This window comes from Pararge aegeria, chromosome 11 (assembly GCF_905163445.1).
Source record: "Pararge aegeria chromosome 11, ilParAegt1.1, whole genome shotgun sequence".
Classification (NCBI taxonomy): domain Eukaryota; kingdom Metazoa; phylum Arthropoda; class Insecta; order Lepidoptera; family Nymphalidae; genus Pararge; species Pararge aegeria.
The window spans coordinates 9,048,069-9,067,591 of NC_053190.1; positions in this window are offsets into that span (position 1 = coordinate 9,048,069).

Consider the following 19,523-nt stretch of genomic DNA (forward strand, 5'->3'; position numbering starts at 1 on the left):
TTCACTTTAACCGTTAAAGCATTTGATTGCTTAAAACGCGTATAAATAAATAATAAATATACTACGACAATACACAAATCACCATCTAGCCCCAAAGTAACCGTAGCTTGTGTTATGGGTACTAAGATATCTGTTAAATATTTTTATGAATATAATACAAATAAATACTTATAATATACAGATAAATACCCAGACACTGAAAAACAATCATGTTCATCACACAAACATTTTCAGGTTAGGCTGGTTCCATGTTAAATAATAAATAAATACTTTTGTTTTTTAAATCTTTATATATATATATTTCTTGTATGTCGCTGAACTCCTCTTAACGGCTGGACCGATTTGAATGAATTTTTTGGTATGCGTTTGGGTGGCACCCTGGATGGTTTAGATTCACAAATCAAGCCGACAGATGGCGCTGGGGTCCGCTAGTATATTATAAATATATAATCAACTCATTACAATATTCTTGGTGTATTTAAAATCTGACTCAGTTTGATATCAACAAATACATCAAAATAATAATAAATACATAATAACAATAGCAAAGTTAAGTTAAGTGGGTTTAGGCTATATATTATCACTGGCATAAACTGTGAAGGAAAAAATGTGAGAAACAACGAAATCTGCATGCCTGAGATTTCTTCTTAATGTTCTCAAAGTAGTGTGAAGTCTACCAATCCGCACTTAGCCAGCGTGTTGGAGTACGGATTAAATCCTTCTCATTCTACGCGGAGAAAGGTGATGAGAGAATCAATGAAAAGAGTTGATCTTTTATAACAATTGGCATACGAGTGGCAGTATTGTTTTTCCTGGCTGTACTACTACGAGTATCTAAATTGGTAAGCATAACAAGTCAAGCAAGTGAAAATAACTAAGCCCGAAATACTCACTGAAAATGTCTGTGGCTTAGAGACTTCTTAAAAACCAATCATTATCTACTATATTTTTGACTTGACCCGAGAATCGAACCCAGTACCTCGCTATTCCAATTCAAACACATTAATCACTAGACAAACTAGCATGTTACAAATATAATTCTGTTGAATTAATGAATATTTAACATTTGAAGTAGAGGTAATAAGCGCTGTACCTCAAATGTTACTGAAAAAAGCTATCCGAATAAATGAATAAAGCCTACCCAGATTCATGTTAGCGAAAACATTACATCGGTTGGTTCATTTTGGTTTCTTTCACCCGGCTGCACTTTTACAGTGGAACTATTAGGAAAATGTGTTTCAGGCGAAATACCTTTTGGTGCTACGATTTTCTGCTTTATGCGCAAGTCATTCGGTTTTTTATTGCATGATTAGTGTGAACGATCTCGTATATCTGACATTTATATGTGTATTTAAGGTAGCAGAGGCACAATAATTACGCACATTAGTGCGTCGACCTGACTGTGGAAATAGAAATAGATTTGTAGTAGGGCACCGTGTCTGGCGGCGAAAGGACATACTTACGGAGAGTTAGCAGTGATACTATGATCAAAGAGATCTATGTAAATAAAACTGTCAGATTGACGTAACCCCAGGTTCGAACGAACCCTAATTTTCTAAATATGCGTATAAAATCTAGCAGAAAATGGGTATGATTTCTGTTTTATACTGATAGAAACCTTTTTAGCGTTTCAGAATATACGAGTAACTTCTTAAACTTACACAAGTGGTGATAACCTGGTGGTGAGGACTTTGGTTTCCCATATCCCATAGAGGCTAAAGTTTGATTCGCAGCACGCACTTTTTAAAATTACTCCTATATTGACGGCCGACTGGCGCAGTGGGCAGCGACCCTGCTTCCTGAGTCCTAGGCCGTGGGTTCGATTCCTTGTGGGAATGTTTCCTGGAAAATGTTTGTGTGATGAACATGATTGTTTTTCAGTGTCTGGGTATTTATCTGTATATTATAAGTACTTATTTGTATTATATTCATAAAAATATTCAACAGATATCTTAGTACCCATAACACAAGCTACGCTTACTTTTGGGCTAGATGGTGATTTGTGTATTGTCGTAGTATATTTATTATTTATTTATACGCGTTTTAAGCAATCAAATGCTTTAACGGTTAAAGTGAAAAACGTGAGGAAACCTGCTTGCCCGGGAGTCCTATATTATGTTGCCGAAGGCGTGTGCAGTCTTCTAACATTTTGGGATATCTTGGCCGTATCCGCACTTGGCCAGCTCGGTGGATACTACGCTGGCCAAGTGCGAATATGGCATACACTGCTTATTGTTAGTTTATTGTTGATAGAATATCAGCGTGATTGGCCTCACATTTGGTAAGTTGAAAAAATTTACACAAGGGTCTTTTCTTCTTCTTTAGGTGCCTCTCCAACTAGTGAAGGTTGGCCGTCAGTTTTCGATAATTTTCTTTTTCTCTCGCGAGGCTAAACAGCTGGGCGGCACTCGCGATCCCAGTCCACTCCCTAATATTGCGCAACCAAGACTTCCTCTTGCGACCGATGCGTCTCTTTCCAGCAACTTTGCCCATCATTATCAATTGCAGTAGCCTGTATCTATCATGCCGAAGCACATGCCCTAGATAAGCAACTGTTTTCTTTTCGACGGTCTTCCAAAGTTCGCGCTGACAACCAACTAATTTTCAGCATGCGTCGATAGGCCCACATCTCGAATGCTTCTAGACGTTTCCTGAGATCCTCTTTGATGGTCCAGGATTCGCATCCGTAAAGATGTATTGGCCATACGTAACAATGTAGAAGGCGTTTTCGTAATGCGATGTTTAGGCGGCGGCTAGTGAGCACTTTTTTCATGCTTTGAAAAGGTCAACAACAAGGGTCTCTGGATATCTTTAAAAGAAATAAAACCTATCCCAGAAGCAGTAGAACGTCCTCGTCACAGGCCATGACACCCCCCCCTCCAGTGAATTTACGGTCCAAGTAAGACTAAGAAATATAATGTAGATACTAGGCCATTATTGCTACTAAGTATATTTTATTAATTCAGGAGTAGTGTACCAACTTATTTTAAACACTTTCTAGTCAGTTGGACTAAAGGATGATTAATATAGTAAGATCAAGGCCTCATAACAGAACTCGCTTTTCAACTGATTTATTGTTGTTGAATGGAGCAGGTAGTGTTGTTTTATGGTGAGTGTTGTTATGTTTGCTGCTGTTGTTAGTTTAGTGTAAGTAGTAATATAATATAAGCCAGTGGAGGGTTAAACAAAACAAAATCTGTCCAAAACTATTATTTTAAATTAAAAACTACAATGGTGTTTTAACTAAACTTACAACTAAACGACACATTGTGCGGACCGATATGAGGCTACCACGACATTGGCGTGAGGCAGAAGCAGCCAATCTGTTTGATTAAATCCATTTGACGTCATCCCCATGATAGTTAGCGAGTGCGAATGCTTGTTGTTGCTATGGTTGTTTCTGCTGTGGCTGTTCTTGTCACCAAATTACGAAATACTGTTGAAGGATGCATAAGTTTATTTCTTAAAGAATCAATATGCTTCGGTTGATTAATTTAATAAAAGGTATTAAATTAATCAATCGAACCATATTTATTTTTCCACACAAACTAATTCAAAATAATAAGTGTTTACTTATAATAAACCTATTGCAGATAAAAGACTGACACCCGCATAGTAGCTACTCCACGCGACACGTACCAAATAAAGTGATATTAATTTTGCATGTGATGCTAGGGCTGTATTTGAATTTTTTCAGTAAAAACTATAGCAGTGGTTTACACGATAACTATTAGCTTTTCATTTTTACTGATTAGTCTCTGAGAATTAAAATAATGTACCTATGAAGCTTGTGTATATTTCGGTTTTCATTTATAGCTTTTATATCATAATTCCGTAGCTTGACTTTACTTTCGGGGTCCGAGTTCCCAGCACGCAACTCTAACTTTTAAAAGTTGTGTACGTTTTAAGTAATTGAAATATCACTTACTTCAACGGTGAAGGCAAACATCGTGAGGAAACCGGCATGCCTGAGAGTTCTAGATAATGTTCTTAAAGGTGTGTGTCCACCAATCCGCACTGGGCCAGCGTGATGGACTACGGCCTTAACCCCTTCTCATTATACCCGTGCTCTGTAGTAGGCCGGTAATGGGTTTTTGTGATGATGATGATGATGATGATTATAGTTACTTTAATGAGAGTGATGATTGTTGCTGTTTTGGTTGCTATTGTTGTTCTTGTGGTGAGTGTTGTTATATTTACTATTGTGGTTTTTCTAGTGGATGTTTATTTTGACGGCAGCGACCCTGATTTCTGAGTCAAAGGCCGTGGGTTCGATTCCAACAACTTAATAATTTTGTGTGATGAACATGAATGTTTTTAGTGGCTGGATGTTTATATGAATATAATAAGTATTTATGTATATTATTCATTAAAATATTCATCAGTCTTCTTAGTACTCATAACACAAGCTACGCTTACTGTGGGACTAGATGGCGATGTGTGTACTGTCTTACTATATTTACTAATTTTATACTCGGCGTTGTTTTTTATTACTGCAATTATTTATACGTTTCATTTCTTGCTCACAGTAAATTTCACCTTAACTCAACATTCGAGCATCAAATATATCCCAGTAAGCTTATAAGATCTTAGTCAGACCGATGTTTAACATATAAATTGCTATCAATTTTTAGATTTATATTCGCAGGCCTGTTCGGTGAAGATAAGGCGGGGCTGTGCGTCGCTCTGCTTTTATTGCCTTAGTGCCATACCCGTTTCAGAAATGAAAATGAAAAACGATTATAGAGATTCTCTTATTAATGCTAAAAAAATTGGTGTGCTTTGCGGATACAATATCATGTAAAATATGTGTAATTGCGATACAATTAGTATAAAATCAAGTATAAAACCAACCGGTAAGTCATCCGACTCAGTTATTATCACTAACTCGTGACGATAAAATTTTTGAAGCCCAACAACACGCATTGAATTAGCTTGGTGGTCAAATCACTAAGCCCTCTTTCATAATATATCCGGCATTGTCACATTAAGGGACTGAGAACGAATAATAAGTAAACGAGGGAAAAAGAGCAACTGCTGAGTTTCTTGCCCGCTTCTTCTTGGTAGAATTTGCCTTTCGAACTTATGGTAGAATCACCACAAACTGAAAGCCTTAAAGCTTCAAAAGTGCTTATAGAGTAAACTTACTAGAAATAAATTAAAAATAAAATACAAATAAAAATTATCCGGTTTTACAAACTATAATTTCAGTTCTTTTTAAATTGCTTTTTTTTTCTTTTTAAATTAGTCAAAAGTGTTTTCATATTATGTGTACCTAAGTAAGGTGTGTGTGTAGGTTGTTATAAATTTAAACGTCTTCATTTATAAAAATCTACACAAATCTATTTAAAAAGATAAGACTCACACGCTCTACGAACTAGGCTAGGCATTTTTTCAAAGTCATACATAAACCGTGATGAAATCGTTCGCTCAATTAGAAAGGTAACCTATAGCATTTCGGTTTTTACAATCTTTTGACCGGTAAAATGTAGAACATTAAAATAAACCGGTTGTTAACCAAATTTTTCCGGTATATTGGAACCGGTTCAGAGCCCTGCCCCAAACCTCGCGATCCGTAATCAACCATGCTGACCCCTTCGATCACGTTAACACAATGAGGCTGCCAGTATGCCAGTTTCCTTATATTTAATTTGAACCTTTTTGTTGGAATAAAATATTAAAATACTTATCATCATAATAATCATTATCAACCCAACACATCAGTCTAATCTCAGAATGAGAAGGGTTTACCCCACTGTCCACCAAGCTGGCCAAGGTCAGATTGGTGGACTTAAGAACATTATGGAGAACTCTCAGACATACAAGTTTGCTTAAGATGATTTCCTTCTCCATTAAAGCAAGTGATCCTTTAGTCCTCTTATTCCCTAACTCTTCCCTCGCAACGGGCAGAAGTTTTACCAACTGAGCTATCACCGCTACCGCTTATAAAATTATAATCGAATGCTATTGTTGGTGTAGGTATATAAAACTAAAAGATAGCTGACTGAGTGATTATAGTAACGCACAGTTTACGAGACTTTATGGATTGGACTTGAAGGGTTTTTAAAACTCATCCCCTAATGCAAAAAACTAAAGGTTTAAAATTTATGATACTTAATGTCTTTTTCTAAGTCAACCGCGCTACATATCTATATACCTACGTTATATTTTCCGTTGCTAGTGTACTAGGTAAGTGTACGAGAGAGTACAAACTTACTCATACTGCAGCACAATGCAACTAAACTTAAGAAGTAATTTGCGTCACGGCAGCGTGCACTAACGCTAGTCGCTACCTCCTGACTTCCCGAAATCCAACAGAGTAGCAGAAATTTAGTGAATTTCATGAATAAATTAATAAACTTGACAACTGCAGTTAGAGCACAGTAGCGGTTTCGTTTTTGTTCTTACTGGTATTATGCTGAACACTCTTAGTTTAAAGTTATCACTTCTAAAGAACAAGAATAAATTAAACGCAGCGCGTTACGTCTATCTATTTTTAAAGCAACTCCCAAAAATAATGTAAACAAATATGTTAAGTTTAGTGAAGACAATTAGAAACGAAAATTAGATTTTTTTTGATAATCATTTTACCGGGGAACTTCGTTATCATTTCAGTAAATTTTCATCTTAGAAAAATGTTGTGCGACATTTATTTTTTATATTATGGTAACCCTTTGTATCTTTTTATTCTAACTACCATTTGAAAGGAGCACTTACTTGTGCAACTGGCACACTTAGTATCAAATTAATATACTAGGTAAAATATACTAATATACCACGACATACACGCATCGCCATCTAGCCCCAAATTAAGCGTAGCTTGTGCTATACTAAGATAGGTGATTAATATTTATACACATAAATACTTATAACATAAAAACAAGAAAAACATTCATGATCATCACACATACATTCCCAGTTGTCGGAATCAGATCCACGACCTTCGACTCAGAGAGCAGGGCCGCTGTCCACAGCGCCAACCGGCAGTCAATCAAATTATGAATTAGTAAAAAAAATCGTAATGGGTTGGGTCGGTCGTAAAAAATATTTAGGATACATTAAAACACCGCTTAAGAGTAAGGTACTCCTTACTCATAACCGTAGATACCTAAAATCCCGTCCCATTTTTTATTATCTCTTAAATTATACGTCCACTAAAGACCAATATTATCCGGGTAGGTACATAGTACGTAAGTTTTAAAAACAATTTACTCAGCGCACGGATAAACCACCATTTTAGTGGGATTTTTTTTCAGACTGAAATATAATTTAGCTTGTATTACTCCTGGACAAAATAGTTTTCAAGCTTCGAAAGGACTATTATTATAATCAGTTCAGAAGTTTTAGTGTTTATCGATAAAAAATAAACCAACTGACACGACTTCATGTTTCAAATAATAGTATAAAAGTATATTTATACTCGTAGATTTACAAAAAAATCATAAATAAAATAAGAATATTTCACCATTCCATTTGGTTTATTATAGTTCGAGAAAACTTGCAAACGAGACAAACTTTGCTCTGGGTTGCGGTAGAGTTAAAATAGTAACAAGAAATTTTTGCTATTTGCAGATCCATTACTTTTGCAACCGTGAGGTAGTCAGGTAAAACTAGGTTATCCTAAAACACTTTGGTTAGTTTAAGTAAACCAACGTAGTTTCTAGTTCAGTTAAATGGATTGCTCAATTCTTAGCGATATACGCTGTAATAAAGCTCTATGATTATAGTAAGGATTTTTGATTATTATTTATTTCATTTCGTTTTGTTTTTGAAGTTTAAGTACCGTGTATTAAGTTTTACTAAAAGTGGGAAAAAATTTATGTTAATTTTAAAATTACTTCTAAGAATAAGGACTGGTATCTATTGAGTTACATATTTTTTTTTCATAACTGGCTTTTCTACCAATGTTGAGTATTCGAGCGCGTGAAAGTTAACAGTGATAAATATAGAATCGAACAAAGCGTGTTTAAAAAAAAAAAAGTTGTGTTTTCCAGTTTTATCACTAGATGGATCTTACGTAGTTAGAAATTCACACTAGGCACCCTAAGCTTAGAATCGAAGTCTCCTCCCACAGTGAGAAGGGGTAAAGGCCGTAGTCCAGTGGCCCAGTTCGGGTTAGTGGACTTTACACACCATTAAGAACATTATGGACAACACTCAGGCATGCAGGTTTCCTCACGATGTTTTCCTACACCGTTGAACCTGAAGCAAGCGATATATTATTTACTTAAAAGCACATAACTTAGAAAATTTAGAAGTGCGTACTGGGATTCGATCTCGCCCTCCCCTCGAAAGTGAAGTCGAGCTCCTATCAACTGGGCTATCACCGCTTCCTACCCTACTATTATTATAATCGAAATGAATTTTCAGCATTCTTTTTCCAGGTGGTTCCGGAGTGGCAAAAGTATTCCTTAATAATTTATTTAGGTCGATAATAAGTCGATATTTTAATCATTCATCATTGACTGATAAGAACTGAAGAAAGAAAATTTGCTTGTGACTATTTTCGGAGAATGATAAAAAAGGCAAGATGCCATTCAAGTTATAAGCTCTTTTGACAATGATGCGTAAAGTCACATCGTTGGCAATTAAGAACAAATTAACATTTAAGATTTTTATAAAAATCGGCATGAGTTCAGTAAGTTGAACCATATTTTTTATGGTCCAATGGGATAACACACATAAAATTTGTTATTGTATTATCGTGTAAATACAAGTGGTTCCAACTCTTTTATAAGACGAGGCTCTTACGTTATAATTCACATTTTAATACCATTTTTAAAATGGATCCTATTTATCACTTCAATAATTAGTATCCTTTGAAGGCGAACAAAAGCAAACCTTGCTTCGTTTGCTTCAATGTGGATACCTGCGATATTGTATCTCTAAAGTGTTTGAGCTCCCTTTTCCCAAATGAAAACCGAGCATGGAATAACAAATTTAAATTTTCGTACCATGTCACTCTTGCTGCTTTCACAATAAAGCTGGAAATGCATTTTTTTCTAAGCTAGTAATTTTGTCTGCTGCTTTTTGTATTCGTTTTCTCTCTCTTTACTGCAGGTACTTCAGAATGTAAGCAGAACCCAATACTGGTTTCTTAAACCTACAACTGTACAGCTGCATAAAGACTTTTCCGTGATTAAACAAAAATCTATACTAATATTATATATAATTACTGAAAAGTGAAATCCAAGTGGATAGTGTCTAAAGTCTACTTTCCAGTGGAACTGAGGGGATTCATGGACCCCGTTTCAAGCAGCATAACAAATCTTCTAAATGCAGACATTTATATTTAACTTGATCTGTGTGAAGCTTCGGCCGCGCCTATAACGGGATACAGTGTACTACTTCATAGTCTACGACCTCAATAAATCAGATACCTAATGTAAGGATTTTTTCAATCTAGATATGTATTTTGCATTTAGTTCTAGCAATAAATTCCTTGCATATATGGCAACAGTTTATGTATTCAGTGTCGTTAAGTCTTTATTGAGGGGTTGGCTGTTGTTCGCTGGAGAGTTATGTCCTCTATCTCAAATCATATTCATCTGTACCTAACGAAATTTGAGCAAAAATAAATTGATATTACAACTTATCCAGTATAAAAAGTATTTATTTAAATCAGTTTACATTTGACGGAATTCTGGTCTAAAACCCTCAATCTCTTTCAACCCCTCTCCCAAAAGACACTGTGATAAATTATTAGACTGACAGACACGAACAAAAAAAGCACAATTTTGGGTTCAGTATCGGTTATAGAGTGCCCTCCAAAAATGTTTTCATCACTGCAACGTCACAATGTTACTATAGTTTGGATAGATTCAAGGTCAATCGATATTTGACGATTAAAGAAAACACTGTGTATAAATACACAGTGTTTTTAAAATACGCTAGTAAATAACCTTATACACGCATATTACTTTTAAAACAACAGATAACCTTACATATTTTCTTTTCTATAACTTTATAACTTTCACATAATTTACCAAGCCCCCCTTTATATACCTGAAATTTCCGACATATCATTTTTTATTCGAATGCTTATATCCTACATTGGTCTACCTTGTTGATTTTAATAATTACTCAGTGAGTGAGTGAGTCATGTTCAACATTTAACCGTTCTTGACTCTAGACGTATAAATATCTCACTGGCAATATGTACTTGAATCTTACACTTGAACCTCTTGAAATCTTGTTATACATTTTAACAGATATTAATAAAGAGCACTGCGAAGTAATCTGTATCGGCGAAGTAATGATCAAATTAAATGAAGCTTCCACTCATTAACAAGGTAATTAAAGTTAATGAGATTTTAGTACCCAAGAATTTCCTTGCTAACTCCGCGATTAAGTTAAGAACTTTGCATTAAGAATTATTCTTGCAATAATATTATTCGCCTTAAAATTTCTCTGGCGCTTTATCGAGGTTGGCTTATTATTCTAGCCAGATTTATCAGAGGGTTAAACTGAAGAAATTAATATGTACTCTTGCCCAAACCTGGTTTGTCTAGTTCGTATATTCAAGTATTAGGTTTGATTCGAAGGTGGGGCTAAAAATTGCGAGGGATCGGGGTCAATAAATTCTCAGACACAGTTATCCTAGACTTTAAATCTCACCTGGTGCTAAGAGATGGTGCAATCTAGGATGTTAGGGGCAGCCCATATGGATATTCTCCTATCCCTGTTCTGTACACAAGGTTATGACGACAGTAAAACTACACAAATAGATAGTGGAACTCATTTTCTCTGTGTAACTACTACTCCTAGATCACGTAATAGAAAATATATAACGTGAGTATCTGAGCCGAGTTATAAGTTGACCAAAGTAACCCTCTTTCTGACTTTCATAAAATTATAAACAGTGTACTCAGTAGACAATGTTTGTGGATGACGCTCAAACTTGGCGGTGCCGTCGAGCTGGGTAGCTTCCGGAGTGCGGAGTGAGTTTACTTACGGAAACTTTTGCGTTCGCCATCACCCACCAATATTTGTAGAGACTTTAAATCCAGTTAGTGTCCCCTTTTTTGACAAACATTATATAAGAGGCCTGTTTTATAATGCGCAAAGACCTTACTAACGCATGTGATATTTTTAGCAGTAAGCGAATTTGTGACAGACTCGTTAGGGGTTACTACTGCCATGCTTATTTCTGCCGCCAAGCAGCATTGCATTAAAATGCTGCTTTGCGGCAAAGCTGTGATCCGATCTGAAGAGAGCACCAACGCTTAGGTTGTTAGACACGGGGTGATATGTCGTAGGACGTGTTCCTTGCATGTCCTTGTACAAATTATGCCATATTTGCCATTGTATGTATGTACTCTGGAATAAGTTTCAGATAGCAACCAACAAAAAACCTAGCTGCAATGTCCGTAGCATGAGATCTTGCCATACCTATCATTACTGAATCTCTGTTTTTCAACTGAACTGACTGTCCTGATTTCATACACCATGGCCATATTTGAGATACAGAGTCCTCTGGAATTAATATTACAGTATTTTAAGTCATTAATGTTTTAGTTCCGTGAACAAAACAGTAGAAATCAATTAGAGACTAAAACAAAGTGACAAAATTCTATCCAGTGATAATAATAGAGGATACACGCTCATTTATTATCACTTATCCTGATATGGCAGTGCTGCCACCTATTGATAAACCGCAAGACAACAATGACGATGAAATTCAAATATCACTTTAATCCTACGCTTGATACCAATCCGTAAATGATATTGAGTTTCTGCTAACGAGCTGGTTATGAATATTCACGCATAATTAAGAGATCTGGAATTTCAATAATTTCTCAAATTTGAAAAGAGAAGAAATTTGATCAATTATTTTTTACGGTGAAAAATTTAACTGAAAATTTTTCTTAAATGTTGAATCCATACTAGAATCGTAACAATAACAATTATTTTACGATTTGTGTTTAGCTATGTATCTACCTTGGAAGACTGTACCGTACCGCCATTTTGGTTTCCACCCACAATATGATATAATTAAAACCGCAATGAGTAATAAATACGATCTGGGAGGAAATAATGAATACTCCGGAAAGCCGAGACAAAGAAAATTAATTTCTCTGTCACTCGTCATCATATAATAGCGTCCTCGATGTGGAACACTTATAATTATTATTTACTAGCACTTCCCGCTGGTTTGTCTGGGTGTTGTGTTATCACATTTTTTTAAAAATATTTTTTATCATGTAAAATTCAATAAAATGAAATAGCATCTAATTCCACAACGTGATTTCATATATACTAACTAGCTGACCCAAGCGCCATCTCTCGGGCTGATTTGTGAATCTAAACCATCCAGGGTGCCACCAAAACCCATACAGAAAAATTCATTCAAATCGGTCCAGCCGTCTAGGAGGAGTTCAGTGACCTACACACGCACACAAGAAATATATATATAAAGATTAACATTTTAATACATTTTAATTTAATAAAAATTAATATATTGATTGGTTGGGTTAGGTAAGGTAAGGTTTTTTTTTTAATAAGTGAAGTCCTGAAAGTTCTCCGTAATGTTCTCAAAGGCGTTTGAAGTTTACCGATCGGCACTCGGCCAGCGTGTTGGACCCACGGAGTCTTCTCCCACAAAGACAAGGGGTTAAAGCCATAGTCCACCGAGCTGGCCCAGTGCGGATTGGTGGACGTTATAAAATCTTGAAACGCAAAGGAGATGAGTGAAGTTTTTACCATGAAATCAGCAAAACCGCGTCGCGTAGCAACCACCGCGGTACAACATTTTGATGTATTGATCTAATCAAAAGACTTATTAAAGAATAGCTTTTCCGGCGACTGCGGCCGCGCTCGTTTCAGATACTTTCCCTTATCCCTTATCCTGCACCAATTCCCTTATCCTGGATGCTATCTATGTCATTGGCAAATTTTATCGAAATCGGTACTGAGGTTTATTCGTGAAATGGTGAGAGATAAACAGAGTTACTTTTGAATTTATAATATTAGTCTATAACTCTGTATCAACGTCAAGGTAAGAGGCTCAAAAAAAACAAGGATGGATGAATATTTCTTTGAAAGTTCTTTTGGATATTCTGAGCCACTTTTAAGCACTTTAAGTGGTAAGCCGTCTAAAACATAATGGAGTTATTATTCCAGCTGAGTTCGTAGCAGGTCCTGTACCCGACAAGGCGGCTATTTTCTTAAAATTATCGCTACTCGGCCCCGCTCACAGAGACGAGGATGTACCCACTGACTCGTAAGATGCTTCCAAATAATAGACATTATCCTGCGAAAAAAGTAATTTATTGACGGATCAGTGCTACAACGATAAAAGCTTTTATAAAACAGCTACTTTGATTATAATCAAGTGCTGAAAGCTCCGTTCGCGGTTTCAGTTTATGAGATTTATTGATTTTAAAAACTACGTGGTTGGTCCACCTAGTTTTAAAAATCAATGAATCTCTTTGCAAATACAGCACTCTCTCTCTTATTCTAAAGCTGAATTTTTACCACAACTATATGCCTCTGAGAACTCGGTAAGCCTTGTTATCAATTAATGTATGAAAATAATCTTCAGAGCCGTCCAATGTGAATTGTTGCAGCATAGAGAGTCAAAACTCTAATTTCCCTGTCTTTTATGACTGAATCACATCTGTAACATCTACTTGTGCGTCATGGCAATAAAATCAACCCCTATGCCGTCACGGCTATCGGCATGGTGCTCTGTTATGCCGTCATGCTCCTTCCCTCGCTTAAGGTTAGGTTGGGTTACGGTAAAACACGTAATATTCATGTGGTTACTTAGAGGCTATGATAAGCAACGTTATACGTAGGATTTTATAATAATCTGTACACGTGAACTTTAAACAGGTTTTAACTGTAACATATTTAGCGGATTTTATGTATATTAGCAAAGATTTAAGTTCGTGACGCATGGGTTTAACGTAACAGAAAATTGGTGAGAACATGAATATTTATATTCTTTTCTAACCTAACTATTAAGGTATATACAGTTAACTCGTTTTAGCTTATAACGAGTTTTAACAGTAATATACACAGTGAAGTAGGTACCTAGCTACCAAAATGCTAGAGGCATGAGAGAAGAGGACAATTCGAAATGGTATGGTAAGAAATAAAACTATATGCATTAAAAACGTCCATGAGTGTTTTCCCTCCTACACGGTTTGTGGTCTTACGTCTATGATTTACCCCTAAACACACTCTCGGAGACCACCCGCCCACCCGTACATAATACCAACCTAAAACATAATTGGATACTGTACGAACGAACCGTTATGTAATGAAAAGGTACATATATGGATTAAATTTCTACAGTTAAACTCCCGGAAAATATTCTGCCTTATTAAACGATAACATACTTAAAATCTCATTAATATTACGTGTATATCTCAAGAATTTGAGATAAGTAGAAACCTTAAAACCGAGAACAATGCTCCGAAGCATTTTTTTATTCCACTACACGTTAGCCCTTGACTGCAATTTCACCTGCTTCGTATATTACTTAAATTAAATAATATACGATCGCATTTGATAAAGCGTTGCAATTCTTATGCACTGTTTTTATGCTCTGCCATTTGAAAGGTGAATGTCTAAACGCTATATGTATACAAGATAATACCAAATCTGTAAAGCAATCAAGGTAGGCAAACAATGTTTGGTATTTAGAAGCAGGACAAACAAATCGAATTTGTCTGCATAAATCAAATGCCGTAGAGAACAAAGTTCGGGAGCGTTGTAAATCGCTCCCAAACTAGAATTAATCGTCCGGTGCAAGCGAACTAGTTTCTGTGACATTATTATTTCACTCGGAGACTCTATTTTGCCTCAAAGTTATTCTTTAAACTTTTTGTACTAAACAGGTTTTAAAAGTTGTTAAACTATTTTTTAATAATCCCACGTTCTTCAATACTTCGTTGAATCAGGGCTATGTTACTCGTTAACTTGCCTATACTTAATATTATAAAGCTAAAGAATTTGTCTGTAATGTAATACGTGTAGTTGTGTGCGTTTAAGCAATTAAAATATCACTGCCTTAAATGGTGTGGAAAAACATAGTTAGTAAACCTGCATACCTCTGCCCGAGTTCTCTATAATGTTCTCAAAGGGGTGTAGAATCCACCAATCCGCACTGGGCCAGCGTGGTGGACTACAGCCTAAACGCTCCAAACTATGGGAGACCCGTGACCTGTAGTGGGTACCTACCCACTAATAAGCTAATATGATTATTGTATAATAAATATAATTTTCATAACTAAGATTTGGAAAAAAAACCGCTTTATACAGTTTCTAGTCGTACTTAGAGTAACGCTTAGTAAATAGTAACGGTTCTAAAAACTCTAATTTGGGCTCATTGTAAAGCTAGCTTGTTAGCCATTAAAAAAAAAGATATTCACATGGAATGAAACATTATATTCGAATTGAGAACACCACCGTATAATGAGGTTGGACTTTTTTTTTGCGGAATTCTAAATTACAACGTATTCTAAAATTTATCCGAAATTTCGGTGAGGCATAAAGTAGAATCAGCAATCAATGAACAAGAGTATCTACGAGACTCTTAATAAAATTTCAGAGGTCAAAGCCCATTAGAGGGTCCCGATCAAAAGGAATTTTATGAAGAGTCACTAACTATATCTATATCGCATCGCAATTTCCTTCTTTCAAAAAAAACTTCAAAGTACTTTACGTGATTTGTCGCGTTACTTTTTTTAAGTGCTATATTTGAACATGCCTTTAAAGTTGAAACTGCCTCGTTAGTAGTTACCGTGTTCTGTTCCTGGTTTCGATCCCCCAGGTCAGAGAGAAAATACCTATGTTAGTTTTTTGTTCTCTTTTTCATTCTACCACAAGTTAGCCCTTGACTGCAATCTCAACTGATGGTAAGTGATGATCAGTGGCGTGCATACAGGGTATGCACAGGGTATGCACTAAGCGGGCAGATGATATAAACTATAAAAAATCTCCAGTACATGTTATAAAAAACATAAGGAAAGGGATTGTAAGAGTTGTGAAAAGCCTACCCTAAAGTTTTATAACTTGTACTGTACATTTTCTTTATTTTATATCGTCCACATGTGTATACCCTGTATTTGGATACCCTCTGTGCACTCCAATGGTGAGGACAGTCACCGTCTTACAGTCTAAGATGGTATCAGGCTAACCTTAGGAGCATATAGTAGCTAGCATCCATACGCCTAATCGGTTTCTACGCAACATCGGTCTGGAACGCTAAATCGCTTATCGGTAACTAGACACATCAAACAGTTAATATTATTGACCGAAAAGCATTGAGCAACATTAATACCTCGATGAGCCGTTGCTGATCGTTAACCCGCCCAGTTACCCATTGTTGCAGCGAGGGTCTAAGCTGCTGCTCCTATACGGGTTGGTGGGCTTGAAGACTAGTCACAAGTTATGAACCACGTGTCTGTCAGCGTGCTTTCCAAGGCTACCGGTTGTGCTACCGCTAATTTCACAAATCCGAGCGAGTAGTTTAACAGATAACCCCAGTGGCGTGCACAGGGTTTCTGACCAGGGTATGCATAAAGCAGGTACATGGCATAAAATGGAAAAAATCCCCTCCAATACGGGTTATATAAAATAATTTGGGTATTCAGTGCTTTTGTGCATGTATGAAGTTCACGCCACTGGATAACCCCAATATCTAACAAGTTTTACAACCCGGAATTTCAAACCCAGGACCTAAGAATTCGTAGTTAAACATTCTAACAAACATCATCAAGGTAGAGATGTACCTAATACGGATCTGATTCTCTGTATCATTGAAATCTTAACTGCAAACGAAACACATTTATTGACATAAATATTGACCTCATAACAAATAAGAATAATCAACTTAAACTGTGGTTAAGAGTGTATTTATTTCGATCTGAAAGCAGTGAAAAAGCAGCGAACGAAAAAGTTCATTCGTTATTTAAAAGCAATAAAGCAGCACACTATGACAGCCGGAGCTTACTTCAGCGATCATACCGTTTCTCATCAAAGGCTTGTTCTATAATATTATCCTTCTTAAAGGTTACCTCACCCTCTTGATGTGAATTTGCAGGCAGGCTACTGTACCTTGCTAATGGGAATTTTTTTAGTTGCTTTAGCCCCCGAAACATAAAAAGGTGTCAGTTTGAACGGTTTATCTGTCTTCGGTGTGTACACCTCAAGTGAGGGACTTTTTTGCATGCAGCTTTTGTTATCATCATTACCGGCCCACTACAGGACACGGGTTTCCCATAGTGAAAAGGGCTGTAGTCCACCACGCTGACCAAGTGCGAATTGGTACACGCATTTGAGAACATTATAGAGAACTCTTAGACATGCTAATTTTCTCACGATGTTTTCCTTCACCGTTGAGGCAACTGATATTTTAATTGCTTAAAACGCACATAACTTAGAAATGTTAGTGGTGCGTGCTGGAACTCGAACTCGGCCCACCGAAAATGTAGTCCTAACCAGTTGACTGTCATCGCTTCCGCATTTGAGGTTATAGAGTACCAGAAAGCGATGTTATATTTTGTTGTTATAATGCTTTTAATATCCAAAATTAATGCTTCTTGTTTTCTGACGTTTATTTTAAGTATTCGCGGGAGTTTTCAGACCGTCTGTATATTAATCTCTTGAGCTTGCAGACTTCTTCCTGTTATCTGAACTAGCCAGGTCACTATTCTGTTGCCAGATTCGAAAATTATATTGTAAAGAAAGAAAATATTGCTTTTGAATAATGCTTTTGTATGATGTAATAAATATTTTTAGTTTATTTACATCATCAACAAACATAAACTCAAACTAGCTTCAAAAACCCGTATCAACAACCGTAGATTTTTTTTCTAAATAATTTGGCATTAGGCAATGACTTCTGATTAAGTTGTTACAAGTTCTTGTAAAGTTCTTTATTAGACTTTTATCTTAACATATTAAATAGAAAAATAAATACTATTACAATTTAAATACATCCAAACCTAGTTAAAGTTGAGTTCAACCTTCCGATGGAAGCGGTGCGGTCTAGAACCGATGAAAACTGTTGCCATAATATAAATCAACCTTGCAGCCCCACATTCACGTACCTCATGAGTGCATGACTGAGAAGAAGTACGAAGTGTTTGGTTGTAATGCATTATTTTTAAACAACCTATACCAATTAGTATCAACGCAGTTGCCTGCCTACAAGGTATGCACGGGGTACATGGTTCCGGGGTTCGAATCCTGGTCGACTTCGGGCGTGGCTAATTACCGACGTGGCAAAATCTAACGCCATTATTACTGTTTAGCTATTAGCTTACTGTATGCCATTTTTAGCGAATTCAATCTTGTACAAAAGTCTAGAGCGAATTTTCGATGCTCTTAGAATCTAGTTTGTAATTGTCTAGTATAGAAATTGAGCGGTATCAAATAAAAATCACCCTAGGCATAAAAAATAGAGTTTGATATAAACTTTCCGATTTCTTCTTTCGTAAAATATTTAAATTTTAAAGAACTTTCTTAAATACCTACAGAGATTTAGCGTTCCGGGACGATGTCGCGTAGAAACCGATTAGGTGTATTGGTTTAGTATAGCTGCCACTATACCCCTAACAGGTTAGCCCGCTACCATCTTGGAGCTAACTTGCAGTAGTATTAAAAAAAAATTAAGCAGGCTGATGTCATGAAGAACTCAATGGTCGGCATTGAAAACGTTGTAAAAAGCATAACCTTATTTTTTTATAAAGTCCGCCAATATGAATGCGATATTATTGTTATTAAATCCTCACCCCTAAAAGATCTACACGAGATCTAACCAAAACGTTTATTTTATGACATAACATGTAATATATGTAACATTTCTAAAACTAACAGTCTTCAGTTCAGTTCACAGTGTTATATGTTACGTAACTATATAACTCGTTCCATGATTATACAGTGACCAGAATACTATCGTGGTTTGTAACGTATGATAATATTACCTGTGATATTTAATGTAGACCTGCCATTAAGCTTTCTACCATAGAACTTGCAGTGAACCAAGTAAAACAAGTCGCGAGAAATTTATTCTTGCAAGTGTATTTTATTTCGTTCATCCGGTCACCACAAACGACGCGCAGTGAATGTATATTAAGGCAAAATGAGCTTTCGCTGTTAGTTTACTTTCATGCAATAGACAGGAAGGATTTTATATTTTTGTACTAGAATGGTTGTATTAGATTTTTTTTTCTATTCCGCTACATTCCGTGATGATGCAGTCTAAGATGGTAGCAGGCTGACCCTGATAGGGTTCTGGCTATTTTATTAATCCCATACCCATAATCGGTATTTAAGAAAGGACTTTAAAAAATATCAAATTTTTTCACAAAGAAGAAATTGAAGAGATAATAATAATATCATACTCACATTTTTTGGCCTAGGGTGATTTTTATTTGCTACCGCTTAATTTCTATTGTCTCTAGGGTGATTTTTATTTGCTACCGCTTAATTTCTGCTCTAGACTTTATTACAAGACTGAAGTCGCTAAAAAGAAATGATGGCAATCAGTAAGCTAATGGCTTGAAAAG